General features: G+C 40.7%; 1 protein-coding gene across 1 annotated transcript in view; it reads left to right on the top strand.

Moving 5' to 3' along the window:
* The window catches only part of SPAG16 (sperm associated antigen 16), a 1123687-nt gene that overhangs the window by 844963 nt on the left and 263614 nt on the right, over window positions 1–15110 (top strand). The gene's annotated exons all lie outside the window — the stretch shown is intronic.

The raw sequence follows: 15110 nt of genomic DNA, 5'->3' as shown, positions 1-15110 counted from the left end.
TTCATAAAGTGGTTAACTGGTTGTATGAGATAAAGAGTCGGGAACTTTGGCTGTCTCAGTAGCAAATACACATTAGTCCTTTTTACTGCTAGTGTAGATATCTGAGACCAATGGAATAAAGGGTTAAGCTGCTAAATGCCTGTTACGTCTGAGCCGAATGTCAAAACAGCTCGTCCGGATCAGATGTAATAATTCTCCAAAAGGACGGATAAAAGGGAAATATCACACTAATATGGGAAAACCCTGCCTAAAAGCGGGAAAATCGCCTTAATGTTGGAGGCATCCTGTCCAGAACCTGGGGGCTATCTAGACTGTCCCTAGATGGTTAAGGGGATGACAATTGACAGCTGTTAATAACAATGGTCACAGCAGCACTAGGAAGAAGATGCAAAAATAAAAGTAATCAGTATAAAGGCCAGAGACTTACCTGACAAAGAATTACACTAGTAGGACATGGGCTGGACCATAATTCCACCATGCAGAGGAATAACCAGCTTCCTTTGAGAGGAGGGGCCAAATATATATACTTTAGCAATGGCTGATTGGCTGGCTGGGGAACTACCTTCCCAACAACCAATTAAACCCCACACCAGCAGATGTCATCACCGAGTGACAGGGGGCATGCGCCGACCTCATGGACACATGAGATGAGCTGACGTTTTGATGCCAGCCAGTACTTGCTTCCATATTGCGACCAGCACGCCGCAACACTGTCCCTGCCAGTACTTTCAACTCATAAGCTTAGCTTATAGGGCTAAAAGTAAGTGACAGATTCCCTTTAATGGAATAGTGCCTGTTGGCAGCAGAAAATACAGCAGATCGGCTTGGGGAATATAAGTTGATCAAACCTCTTTCCTAGTTTGCCACCAAACTACTGAGTGAGTCCTGTTTGCAGCCTAAAGAGTGCAGTCAACTGCAGGTTGATGTGATTTTAGGGCAACCTCCTCTGCTGCCCTGCGACATTGTCACGTGGCGTCTACCTCCAACATGAGTGCTTTTGTTGGAATTTCCATTCATTTATATTAAAGGAATTATATACTTTCCAATCCATTTTCTGAATTTGCCCCCTATGACAAATAATATCACCAATGAAAACTGATGTTTAATTTTTTCCTGCATTCAGAGTTTCTTTGTGATAGAAGATATTACATGCAGTGGTCTGTCAACATACAGTGTTAATTGGTTCTGGGCCGGCCATTGTAAATGAAAAATATTGTACAGATGTGTCAAACATTAACTTGACATTCAATGTGTTTTGATAACTTCACTACAATGTACTAAAATGTTGTACATCAAGTTATAATGATGCACCAGTCATTTTCATCATTGCTACATCTGTATGTTGAATCTATAATCCATATTGCAAACTGGTAATTAGTTCTGAAGCTTCAGACTCGTTGACTAGAAGCAAGGCTGTGTTGAGACACAGCAAAAAAAGCTTCTGGCTGAAATCCCGCCCAGGAGCGGCTGCCAATAGGCACACGGTCTTGTCAAGATTATTGGCATCATCATGCAGCCATTGGTTACTGCATCTGGATGGGGTTTCAGCCACAAGTAGCTTTTGCTGTGTCGGAACATAGTGTAATACAGAATGGAGATTAGGGGATTCTGTCATCAGAATTTCGGATCATAAACTGCCACCATAGCGCTACCAGGCACATGCAACGCACCCTGGAAATACATTTATCAATAAAAAGTCAAATCTTGTTTTTTGTATGGCACCAACTTATTGCGCAGTGCTTTCAAGTCATTTATTTATTATCACTGCTGATATGCTGCTCGAAACTATATTTCTCACGATTTCCGCTCTATACTTTGTTCTTATGCGCATTCCTGCTAAGCGCTGCCCGGTTTTTGGACAGCTTTCTAATCCAAGAGTCGAAGAGAAAAAAAGCTGTATCTGGCCATTCCTACAGAGCAAGCCCGTGCTGTAGCGCTGGAATGCCTACAAGTCATATCCAGGGCAACCTGGGAATAAACACTTCTGAAGCGCCAGGAGAAGGTGATGGTTTATAGAGCTATTGCCACAAAATCCAAAGCAGAACCACATTGCAAACGTTAATAACATTTGATTAGTATTCATTTGCGTAACTGAATACCCTTTTAACTTTTTTGGGCAACATGGCAGGAAATCGCACAAAATTATTCATTTTGGTTGAAGTCCTGCATCACTTTTTAATAGGAAAACTTGCTTTCTTACTTCCGTGGGATTTGTTTCTGTTTCCAGATCCGGATCTCAACAGTATTTGTAAACTGTAGTTTTGATCCTGTTGGAGCTGACAGAAAAAGCTGGATAGAAGCGGAAAACAAAAGTAATTTAATCAATTCTCTTTTTTTTTCATTAAAGAGCCTCTAGTCTTAAATTGAAGACATGATTGGAAATAGGTTGACTTGTCCCTTTTTGTATTCTTTTCAGTAGTCTTCTAAGGTACATTACTATACCGCTCCTTTCCTAGTGATCTATGTCTGTGTGTCAGTTTTCAAAGAGGTTTGTGAATCAGGAGGTTCTGAAAGTATGAAAAACACTACAAGTACCCTCCATATAGGAGAGCTGTGCAACAAGGTACTGAACTGTGGGAACACACAGAAAAAGAGTGAGTGTAATTCTTAACCTGTTAAGGACCAAGTGCCATGAATATACGGCAGAAACGGAACAGAAGACAGACTACTCTTTCTCAGCCTACATACTGCTGCATGGGTGCAATGTAGACAATAGAGGAAGCCGCAGAGCCGTTTTCTCTACTGGGACTGGCAATCACTGGCATGACAAGGCTTCTGGGTCTAAGGAGATCCAGATAAGCTCTGACAGTGACTACTGCCACTTTAGGGGGATGGTTCCCTGTAACTGGGGCTCCTATGGATGCCACAGTTACAATGGAAAATTGTAAAATACAAAAGAAAATGAGTATGAATGTCCCCCAGACATCTTTATATGCTGTCACAGGAGACATAGATGTTAAAAATATACAAAAATAAGTAAAAACAATTATGGAATAAAATAGAAATATATTTTAAAAAGCCCACTGCCGCGCCAACCTAAACTGTTGCCATAGCCATACAAACATCAAAACATCAGAAACTAAATATGGAACCCATTACGGTACTTTATTTTAGTCTTAATATAGTAGTTTTAAAAATAAAGAACTATATATATTTTTTTTCTTTTGACTCACATTACCCTGAGTCTAACTTCACACAGGCGAGCACAATATGGGGCTCCCAACGATGTGAATTGCCCACGGATGCAAGGCATTTTTATGTCAAAACAGCCTCCCATCACTTCAGGGATGTTGGGATGCTCTGTCGCAGCTGATCGCAGTTTTTAATGAGAGACATCGCATCGGAACGTGTGCACCTATCACGTGGTGCGATGTTGCCGCCCAGCCCATTGAAAACAATGGGAGCTGCGATATGAGAGCATGCAGAAAGAACATGCCGCAATTTGTTTCCTGTATCACATCGCGGTATCATGCAGGAAAACATTGTTCATGTGTATGACCCCACTGAAAAGAATGGGATTCTTACTTGTGTGAGATTTGTACATCTCGCAATGCACAAATCTTGCATGATTTTCTCGCCCGTGTGACGGCAGCCTTAATAAAACAAGAAAATGGGAAAAACATTTTTCTCTAAAAATATTATTAAAAACAGCCCTATATGTTATGAAAAAAAATACAGCAGAACAATCTTAACAGCCAAGAAAAAGAGAATAAGACCATAAAACCTGCATAAAATAAAATATAAAACATGCATAAACTCACTAAAAACTGTCTGGTCTTTTAGGATCCAAATACTCTGGTCTTTAAGGGGTTACCATAAATGTCCATATAAAATTAAATTCTCTAGGGCCCCCCAGAGGCTCCTGGACTCCAACATAAAATCTGCAACAGGAACCCTTGCATGCCAAGTGCTATTTACGATACTGAAGTCTTCTGATGTGGTGCAGATACCCCATGTAGTACATGACTGGAGGCGAGGCACCATGACTACATTAAAAAAAGCATGTAAGTTTTATTTAGAGGTCAAGTGATAAAAAGAAAACATGTTGTTATAATAAAACCATGTATTTACATACATAAGCTTTATACATATACTGACCTACAAGGAGGTTTCAAAGGGGAGCGGCTCGGAGGAGACCGAGCGAGCGCTGAAAATTATTATAGATTTATAGGAGCTGTATTTTGTAATAAATAACATTGAAGTGATGTTTATATTTTATTCATTTATTCTTGCCATTTGCTGAATATTTTATACTGATGTTTTTCTTAGCAAATGAATAATATCTGCGTGCCAGAATTTACAATGAGTCTGCTCAGTAACGATATTTCACTTTTTCCTGGGGTCGTTTAGTTAACCAACCAAAAGTAAATGTAAAGTTGTGACGGAACATTGTGCCTATCCTCCTGTCTATAGTCAACATGTCCAATGGCCATCAATTAAGAAATATATTTACCAAGCCAAGCATAACCAGCAAATATCCTGTGTAGCCTCAGCCACATTGGAAAAGCTCATTTGTTCCATCACAAAAATCTGACACTCATTGATTTTGTCTTGAATCTTCCACGCGCCCATTTATATTCTTGACACCAGTAACAAACCTGTTCTGGACCACACTAACATCTGTCTTTGTTATAATGGGGCTTAGAACACAAGTGGCCATGGCAGGCTGCTTTTAATTAGGCTACTAATATGTTAGTGTCATAATGTTTAGCTTCCAACATAATCGACTGCTCTTCTCCATTCTTGCTTTACATTTTAATCTCATCTGAAATAGTTAGAAAAAATGATACAAATATAAGATTGCTCTCATGAACACACCATCTAGAGTGCCCCAATTCAGGGCAAAGGGGCATCAAAACAGTCATTTATGGCTGAGGAAAAGATGCAGGCCTCCTGTTCTCGGGATCAGTTGGGTACCCGGTAGTTGGACCCCACTGATCATAAAGTTACCCTTTATCCTGTAAATAAGGTATAAGTTCGGCTTCACACGGGTGTCAAAATTGTGCAAGATTTGTGAGTTGTGAGACGCACAGATATGAACCCCATTCTTTTGAATGGAATCATGCACATGAGCGATGTTTTCCTGCATGGCACCACGATCAAATGCTATGCGGGAAACAAATCACAGCATGTTCTATCTTGCTGCCTGATTTGGCATTGTAGTTGCATTGTTATCAGCAGCAGTGTCAATCCCATTGGAAGCAATGGGAGAAATGCCATGATACTCTGTGACAGCCGCATCGGAGGATCCTGCATCCCCGAAGTGATGCAAGGCTGTTTTGCCATGAAAATGCCTTGCATCCCTGGGGATTTCACATGGTGAGAAGCGCGATATGGGGGTGGGATTCACGGCCTCTTTAGGATAAGTATATGAATGCATGAAAATATCTATAGGAAAATCCACAACAAGTCATGCAGATTTTTATTGCGAGGCACGCTGCAAACAGCTGAGCATGAACTAAAAAAAGAAAAGGCACAACAAAAAAGGCCCCAAAAACTATATTTATCTCCGCTGGCACGCTTATAGGAATCCTTTCTTGGTCCACCGCCAATCTTTGTACATGCAAGCTCTAGTGCAGATGTTTCATTACATTTGACCACTGGAGCCTGTCACACTTCAATCTGCTGTGGTTTTTCCATGCACAAATCTGCTGCAGTTCTGCTACTCTAGTAATGAAAGAGTTGACCCTAAGCAAGCTGAACCTGAATTTGCACATGCAAAATCCACAGCAGCTTACAGTTCACTTAAAGGGGTTGTCCCGCAAAAGCAAGTGAAGTTAAACACTTCTGTATGGCCATATAAATGCACTTTGTAATATACATCGTGCATTAAATATGAGCCATACAGAAGTTATATACTTACCCCCCCCCCCCCCCCCGATGTTGACGTCCCCGTCTCCATGGCGCCGACCGAAGCCTTCTTCTGCCTCGATGAGACACGCATGCGCAGACGACCTGTGCGGCACGAGCACGCTGGAGCGGCCCCTGCAACGTGACAGAAGAGGCAGACTGCGCAAACGCGTCTAATCGAGGCAGAAGAAGGCTTCGGTTGGTGCCATGGAGACGGGGACGCCAACATCGGGGGGGGGGGGGTAAGTATATAACTTCTGTATGACCAATATTTAATGCACGATGTATATTACAAAGTGCATTTATATGGCCATACAGAAGTGTTTAACTTCACTTGCTTTTGCGGGACAACCCCTTTAATGTGAAGTAGACTTTATCAGGTCTCGTTCACATGTAGCAAAACATTTCTGTGCAGAAATTGGCCTGCAGTGTGGATCTTTAAATCTGAAGCATGGCAATTTCTGCTGCAGAAAGTACATTCATTTGTCGCAGATTTTACACTTGAACTCAATGGGAAAGAAGCAAATTTTATTGTTGTGAACTACCTGCATATCCACAGAAATATCTGTCATGGGATGTTTAAAATAGGGAACCTTTACACTCAAGGTTAAAAGTTGAAAAAACACCACTCTACACATTTCTGTGGCAACACTTTACTGGTCTTCTATTCATCTCAAACACTATCTTTTCTCCTTAGGGAGAGTACCTAGAAGGTGAGTGAGGAGACTTATAAGGGCCATTCATGCTCCTCTAGGTAATATTCAAATAAAGGAGTTGGAAAAAGACCTCCTAAGTGCCACTTGCTGGAAGGCAGCATTCCTGCAAGTCAATGTTAGACTCTTTATACAATCCTTGTAACAATGACCGGGAATTGAAAGCAAAGCTAGACTCCATGCACAGACAGCTGTTTCGGGGTGTTTGCCTCTCATCAGTGTGCAGTAGAATTCTGGCTTTGCTAGCGAGAGGTCTGTGACGTGGGTCACAAACGCTATCTTTTCTCCTTTGGGAGAGCACCTTGGTGAGTGAGGAAACTTAAAAGGCCATGTCACAGTTCTCTCTCGCAAAGCCAGAATCCTACTGCACACTGATGAGGGGCAGACCCCCCGAAACAGCTGTCTGTGCATGGAGTCTGGCTTTGCTTTTAATTCCCGGTCATTGTTTCAAGGCTTGTATAAAGAGTGTAACATTGACTTGAAGAAATGCTGCCTTCCGATAGGTGGCACTGTGGAGGTATTGTTCCATCTCTTTTGGTCTCTGTACATTCGGTTTTCAGTGATGTCGTGTTGTGTCAACACATGACCGTTGCAGTGATTTTGTGCAGACTTGCCATTTAGGTTTCCTTACGGATTTGCTGCAGCAATTTTCTGCAGTAAACCTGTTACATGTGCATTTACCCTTACAGTAGGTTAAATAATTGCATTTACAACTATAGCAGCGATATATAATAGGTGAGAACAGACTTGGTAAATTTAAGTCTTATGCCTTCTCTGTCAGATGATGACTGGAGAATACAGGCACCGTTTATTCTCGAATTGGAAAAAGCAAAGGGACTGTCATGATGTTGGATGGTATCTCTGTTGAATTGTGCATATTCTGTTGATTTCCATGCTCCTTCTGCCCTCTATCTGGTACCCCCACTGCTCTGGTGATGCCCCGCAGCTATTAGGTTCTATTGAACCTAATAGCACAATGCTCAGGGTGCGGAATTCCACCGTGGAATTCTGCCCCATGAAATCACCTGTAATCACCCGCGGTATGTTCTTAATGCCTCTGGCGTATGCGCGGACAGCTACCATTGCAGTCAATGGAAGCCGTCTGTCAAGCTATCTTCCGCTGTAGCACAGCGGTAGATAGCATGAAAACGCCCCCCTGCCCACTGATGTGCACGCCATGTGATGCTGTGGGTGTGTCATATGACGTTGCCGGCGCGTCATGCGCTGCACTGCGTATGTGCGCCGGAACGGGATGCGGGGCAGCGGATCCGGAGGGGAGTATGGGGTCTCTGGGGGAGGCACCGTGACAGACTCCGCTGCGGAATTCCGCTTGCGGAGCCCATCATGGCCGTTGGCACTAGGCCTAACCGTATTATTGTTTGTATTGATTTAATTTTATTTTTCTTAACCATTCTTCATTTACCACAAAAAAACAGGAAATAGTACTGACACACCTTAGGAAGTAATGTGGAGTAGAATACAGAGTTTGTTCGTAAATTTATATTATTAAGGGTATCTATCATTAGGACAGGAAGAAAGGCCAACCTAGGTGTTACCAAACTGTCTGATTTCTGTCCAACTGTACCTTAGTAAGCTCTTTTTGAAGATGTATTAACTCTGTACAGAAGTCCTTTTTTCCACACGCCAGGGGATGATAACATGAGTTGTTTTATTGTTACCTTCTAGAAGATTTAGTCATGATGGGTTGCTGTATCATATTTCTTATTATTTTAATAATTGATTTTTCACACTAACAACCTAATAATTAAAAAAAAAAATTTGAAGCAGCTGAGAGACTCTCAGATTTTATTTGTAGTAATGCAGTAAATGTATTTCTCTAGATTCTTTCCCAAAATGGAGTGAAGAGTAGTTGTTACTTTCTAGCCTTTGGGTCCATACCTGTGAAATTTATTCTGCGCCATTTGCACTATTCGACATTGCGCCATTTTTTTGCTAATACTTTCTGAATGCAAATGGATATGAATAGGGTTAAAAGGAGTACACTTCAATTTATCTTTGGTGATTTGGTATAGGCATGTCATATAATTACATTGATGAGATTAACAATCTTAGTACCCAATTGATGCCCCCACTCCCCAAATATTTAGTTCGAAAACTTTTCAGGGTTGCCCGTGGATTTCTATCACTGGAAACATCCAATATTACTCTCCCACGCCTCCTGGAGCACCAATGGTGTTGCTATCAATGCCCATGTCCGAGGATAAGGTTAGTCTTGCTAGGGTTATTTGTATATAAAACCTTACTTGTGTATGAGACATTATGATCTGTATAATATGAGTCCTTCATATACTGAGTACATTTTTTTCTATTTTTCTTATATAGGGCAGACAAAGAAAAAATAAAGCATTTGATAGTTTTGTAAGTTAGCATATAAAGAGTCGTTCTGTAATACACTTAGTGCTATGTGACATTGCAGCAGCTTAATGGAAGCTTTGTCCTAGAACAGGTATTGCCGCTCTAAGCAGCCACTCACGAATTGAGAGCATAAATTCAGCGTCCAGCATTTCTTATTCCTCTGCTTAAATATTTAAAGCTTTTCAATGGTAATCTTTTTCATCGCACACTTTCTCTGTGAGCACATTATTCAGAGGTAGACTAGTGTTTAGTATGGGATCAGAATTCAGAATAAAGGTACCTGCACATCTCCATTCTCACGTGTCTTCGTAATAGGAAATATTTCAAAGTGGAATGTGACGACTGCCTATAACAACTATTGTATCATATGGTACACACTTTGTTGGGTGTGAGAATAGCCATTGTATTTTGGCAATTTTCAATATAAATGGCTAATCATAACTATAGTACATCAACAGAGGGTTCCACGAAGCCGGAGATTGTAGTGGGCTACTAAAGCTAGCTGTAAGCATTTCTTTAGAGTATGTTCACAAAGAAACTCTGTTTTACAGTTTCTGTACAAGGGAATTATTATCAAACTATGTATGACATTTTCTGGCATATAAAAGCCACATATTTTGTTACACACTATATTTTTTGCAAAGGTTTGCAAGTTTTATCTTCTGGGTGGGGCTTATCAGAGTGGCGGAGCTTCCTGTAGACCATCAGCTTCACTAGAATTTATGCCAGAGGCTGGCGTAAATTATAGCTTAAATCTAAGACTACACATAGCTGGTATGGAATGGAATTTCTGACTCAAGGACATACAAAGATGCGCTAAATCTATTAATCCGTTTAGGACCAGGCACTGTAAATTTACAGCGCCTGGTCCCAGACTTAAAGCCAAGCTGTATGTAAAATAACAGCGGGGATATAAGCCTCTTGACTCTGCAATCATTCAGAGCCAGGACGGGTCATCAGCTGTTAGTAACAGCTGATGTCACAAAGGAGAAGGCAGGAGGGGTTTTTAACCCTTTCTGCCTTCTCTTTCCTTCAGTACACAGTGCTCAATGAGCGCTGTGTACTAAACAGATAGCAGAAGTGTAACTTCCACTATGGGAGCCCGGGAGTCATGTGACTGCCGGGATTCCCAGCTACAGCAGAGCTACAGGGTCCCAGAAGACCCTGACCAGCTCTGCCAGTGACTAATGTCACTACATGGGATGTTTTTCAATAGGCATCCCACTAATAGTTTAGTTGAGCTCCTATATTCTAGATAGTTAGTTTTTGTTTTGTTTTTTTTAAATATCAGTTTAATTTAGAAGAGATCATAAAAAACGGATAAAGAGAGGAGTTTGTCTTTATTTAAAACCCTGTTTAACCCCTTCCCACTATAGGACGTACAGTTATGTCCTGCAGGGTCTGGGGTATGTATGAAGAGAGATTACGTGGATATCTCTCTTCATACATCACAAGTGCAGACTGTTTATTACAGCTGACACCCTGCGGCAACAGCTGTAATCGGCCAATCGCGGCTGTTAGCCCTTTAAATGCTGCTGGCAGTTCTGACAGCTCCATTTAAATCCCCCAAACGATGTTCAGGGGTCCTGTATGGCCCCCCGCGATGAGATCGCAGAGAGCCGTGCGGGTGTCATGGCAGTCGGGGACTTTCTGAAAGGCCCCAAGGCTGTCTTGGCAGAATGCCTGTCAAGGCATCCCTGTGGGGTGGCTTAATAGACTGCCTGTCAAATCGCAGTATGATGTGATGCAAAGCGTGGCATCCACTCTTACTTCCTCGACCATTCCCTCCCTGTTAATAAGAATTCGGTCCAAGATAGCAGATCCCCTTCTTTTCTCTTCTACCTTTTGGAAAGTAAAGTTGTCAGCAAGAGCGGATAAGAATGTGTTTAATCCATTGCTTTTACCTGAGAGAGATTCCCAACAAATGTCTGGATAGTTAAAACCTCCCATAATCACTATGTCATGCTTTTTTGAGAGCTTGGCCATCGGATGTAGAAAGAGTTCATCCATATCTTCTGCTTGTCCGGGCGGCCTATAGTAAATGCCTGCAATGGTGTCCTTTCTGTTGTTCTCTCCTTGTATTCTTACCCAAACAGTTTCTACAGAACTCCCATGCTCTGAAGCTTGAATCTCGGTGGACATGAATGTTTTCCTAACATACAACGCAACACCTCCTCTCCTTTTTCTAGGTCTGTTTCTTATAAATAAGTTGTATCCTTCAAGCCTTGTATTCCAATCGTGTATCATTCCACCAAGTTTCTGTGATGCCAATGACATCATATTTCTCTTCCTGTGTTAGGAGCTCCAATTCTCCTTGTTTGTTTCCCACTCTCTGTGCATTTGTGTAAAAACATTTTAGTTTGTGATCGGTTTCTTTTGCTCCTCTATTTTCCTTCAGAATTTTTTGTCTTTGTTCTTTCTTTCCACTTCTAATAGTGAGGTTCTCAAATGTATTTCACTTCCCTTCCCATATTGTCCTAGTTTAAAGCTCCCCTAATGAGTGAAGCAGGCACCCACCAAACATATGCTTACCTGTTTTTGTAAGGTGCAACCTGTCTCTAGCAAGCAGTCCGTCATATAGGTAATTCACTACATGGTCTAGAAATCCAAATCTTTGCTGACAGCATCTTAGATATGTCCTTAACCTTATTGATTGGGATAATGTACTAAATAATAAGCAATACATAGGAAACATTTAAAAACATCCTATTTACTTACTTTGAGAGGTTCATACCTTACAGGAATAAAATAGGAGAAAACCAATGGGGCTTACTAAAGATGCAAAAGCTGCAATAATCAGCAAAAATAAAGTGTTTAAACTACTAAAACGAGAAGGACGTGAAGAAGCACTAAAAACCTATAAGAAAAATAAATAAATTATGTAAAATCTGATAAAAGCAGCAAAGATTGAGACAGAGAGACTTATTGCCAGGAGAGTAAAACTAACCCTAAATGGCTTTTCAATTATATAAATAGTAAAAAGATTAATACTGAAGTGTTGGCCCTTTAATAAATAATGTAGGAAAAATTGTAGAGGGTGATGAGCAGAAAGCAAATCTATTAAATATTGTTTTCTCCAGTTTATTTACATAGAAAAATGAAATGCCAAATGAGATGTACAGTGATAATGTAAACTCTCCACTAAATGTCACCAGTTTAATCCAGGAAGAAATGCAGACTTTTGAGGGAATTAAGTAATGTGATACAGATCTTTGTTTCTTATATTTAAGGCTCTATAGTGACAGGATCTGTTCTACTGGATTAGTAAATAGCCAGTGTGGTGCGATATTGAAAAAGGGGTCAAAAAGTGAACCTGGGAATTACTTGCCAATAAGTCTTTCTTCTATCTTGGGTAAAATATTTGCAAGCTGTCTAACAGATGCTATCCTGGACTACCTCAAGAAAAATTGCTGTAGAACTCTGTATCAACATGCATTTATGACAGATCACTCCTGTCAAACCAACTTGATCAGCTTCCACGAGGAGGTAAGTTCTAGACTGGACCGGGGAGAGTCACTGGATCTTTGTATCAAGACTTTTCTAAAGCGTTTGATACATAGAGGTTGGTTTATAAAATGAAAATGCTTGGGCTAGCCGAGAATGTGTGTAAGTGGGTAAGTAACTGGCTCAGTGATAGCAGAGGGTTATAAATTTTACATGCTGTGATTGGATCACCGTTATAAGTGGGGTACCATAGGGGGTTGGTTTTGGGCCCTATTCTTTTTAAGAAATTTATTAATGACCTGATAGAAGGATTTCACATTAAAATATCAATATTTGCAGATGATACAAAACTATGTAAATAAATGAACACAAGAGAGGACACAAGGAGATTGTAAGAGAATCTAGATAAGTTGGGGCTTGGGCAGAAAAGTGGCAAATGTGGTTTAACACTGATAAATGAAAAGTTCTGCACATGGGCAGAGGAAAAACATGTCACCATGACACACTAAATGGGAAACCACTGGGTAACACTGACATAGAAAAGGACTTGGGTATTTTAGTTAACTGTAAGCATAACTGAAGCAACCAGTGTCAGGCAGCTGCTGCCAAGACAAATAGGATCATAGAATGCAGCAAAATAGGTCTAGGGGCTCATGACAAGAACATTGTTCTTCATCTTTACAAGTCACTAGCCAGGGCATACTTGGAATATTGTATACAGTTTTGGGCACTGGTGTGCAAGAAGGACATATTGAGATTGAGCAGGTACAAAGGCGGGCAACTAAAAGTAATAAATGGAATGGGCGCACTACAATGCCTAGAGAGGTTATCAAAATTGGAATTATTTAGTTAAGAAAAAAGACGGCTAAGGGGCGACCTAACAACTATGTATAAATATATCAGGGGACAATACAGAGAATCTCTCCTATGATCTATTTATATCAAGGACTGTGACTGTAACAAAGGGGCATCCTCTCGTCTAGAGGAAAGAAGGTTTCTACAACATAGAATGGGGTTCTTTACTGTAAGAGCAGTGAGACTATGGAACTCGTTGCCTGAGAACATGGTGAGGGCGAACTCACTAAAAGAGTTCAAGAGGGGCCTGGACGCCTATCTTGAGCAATACAATATTATATGTTATAATGATTAAAAACATCAAAAGGGTTGTTGATCCAGGAATTATTCCAATTGCCAGTTTGAATCAGGAAATAATTTTTTCCCTTAAATGGGAAAAATTGGCTTCTATCTCACTAGGTTTTTTTGCCTTCCTCTGGATCAACATTGGGGAGCTAATAGGCAGAACTGGATGAACCTATGTATTATTTCGGCCCTACATACTATGTAATGTAACAAGTTCCCGGTGTGAAGGCTAACATGATAGCTAACCAGTAACCACCCTTCCATATACTTTTCAGAGTCTGCCCATTTCCCAAATCTAAAGACTAGCTATTCTAAGGATCCATTCACTTAAGTGTATGTCCTGTCTGTGTGCTGTTCATGTATTTCACGGACAGCACATAGACCAATTATAGCTAATTGGACTGTAGAGATGGTCCAAGTGAAAAAAAAAACATCACAGCATGTACTATTAGGGTGCCTTCACACTTCTTATAAAATAAGCCAATATTAGTGAGATGCGAGCGTGAGTGAAAATGCAGAATTACAAAACCAATAATTTTAAATGGTTTTATTCCCATTTGCGATGTTTTCACTCATGCGATGTGGAGTGGAAAAAGAATCGCAGCTGTCCTATCTTTCTGCATTTTGCTTTTTGTTTCCCCATAGAGCCTGCTTTTTATTGCATCGCAACGCACAAACTTGCGATTTCCGTGCAATGTGTTTTAACATTAAACACTCCTATTGACTTTCGTGCCAGAAAATCGTGGGCGGTAGTGATGGGATACAAGATTGTTCTCAGTAAAAAGCATCACTGATGCTCAAAAATTTGTGGGAACAAAATTGCGATTTTACCTCAAGGTTTTCACGGCAAAATCACAATTGCAAGTGTGAAGGAGCCCTTAGGCATGGAGTGTTCTCTGCCTGCAAGTATCGGGCAGCACATGGGCATGTGTTCTAACACTGTCCAGTGTGAGTTGTGCCCGAGAATACGCCTGTATGAATTGGCCCTAAATCCTGTATTAATGTAAATTCCTCCTTATGACCTAAGTTAACTATTGTGCCATACTGTAGAATAATTTTGTTAAATGTTTTCCAGGACTGAACTATTGCTGTCATATTTTCAGGATGTGTCATCAGTAGTTGATCTACAGACCATACGGAGCCAGTGTGTTGCTGGAAACACACAGCTCCATAAACACTGCAGTGGCGTGGTGTGGTATTGCTGGCACAATTTCCATTCACATGAATGGGAACTTTGTGTGCAGTACCATTTAGGGCCACTGCATTATGTATGAAGCTGTGTGTTTCCTGCAGCACATTGACTCTGTACACAGGAATACTGACCCCGGTAATCAGAATAATAGAGCATGGGACATAAAAAATTCAGGTCTGGAAAACTCGGTCAAGGTCCAAATACCAGTGTTTTAAAAGGATGGACCCATTTTGATCTCTGTATCTCTGCAATCTCAAACAGCTCAGGTGGAGGGAACTTATAGCATTTATAAAATGGTTAAACTTGATAACTTAATAAACAGTTTGTAACTTTCTGTGTAGTTGTAGCATACTGCCATCATGAAATATACCTCTTTGAAATTAAATTGAAACATT

Source organism: Eleutherodactylus coqui, chromosome 8 (assembly GCF_035609145.1).
Source record: "Eleutherodactylus coqui strain aEleCoq1 chromosome 8, aEleCoq1.hap1, whole genome shotgun sequence".
NCBI classification, from domain to species: domain Eukaryota; kingdom Metazoa; phylum Chordata; class Amphibia; order Anura; family Eleutherodactylidae; genus Eleutherodactylus; species Eleutherodactylus coqui.
This window is presented reverse-complemented; position numbering and strand designations above follow the sequence as displayed.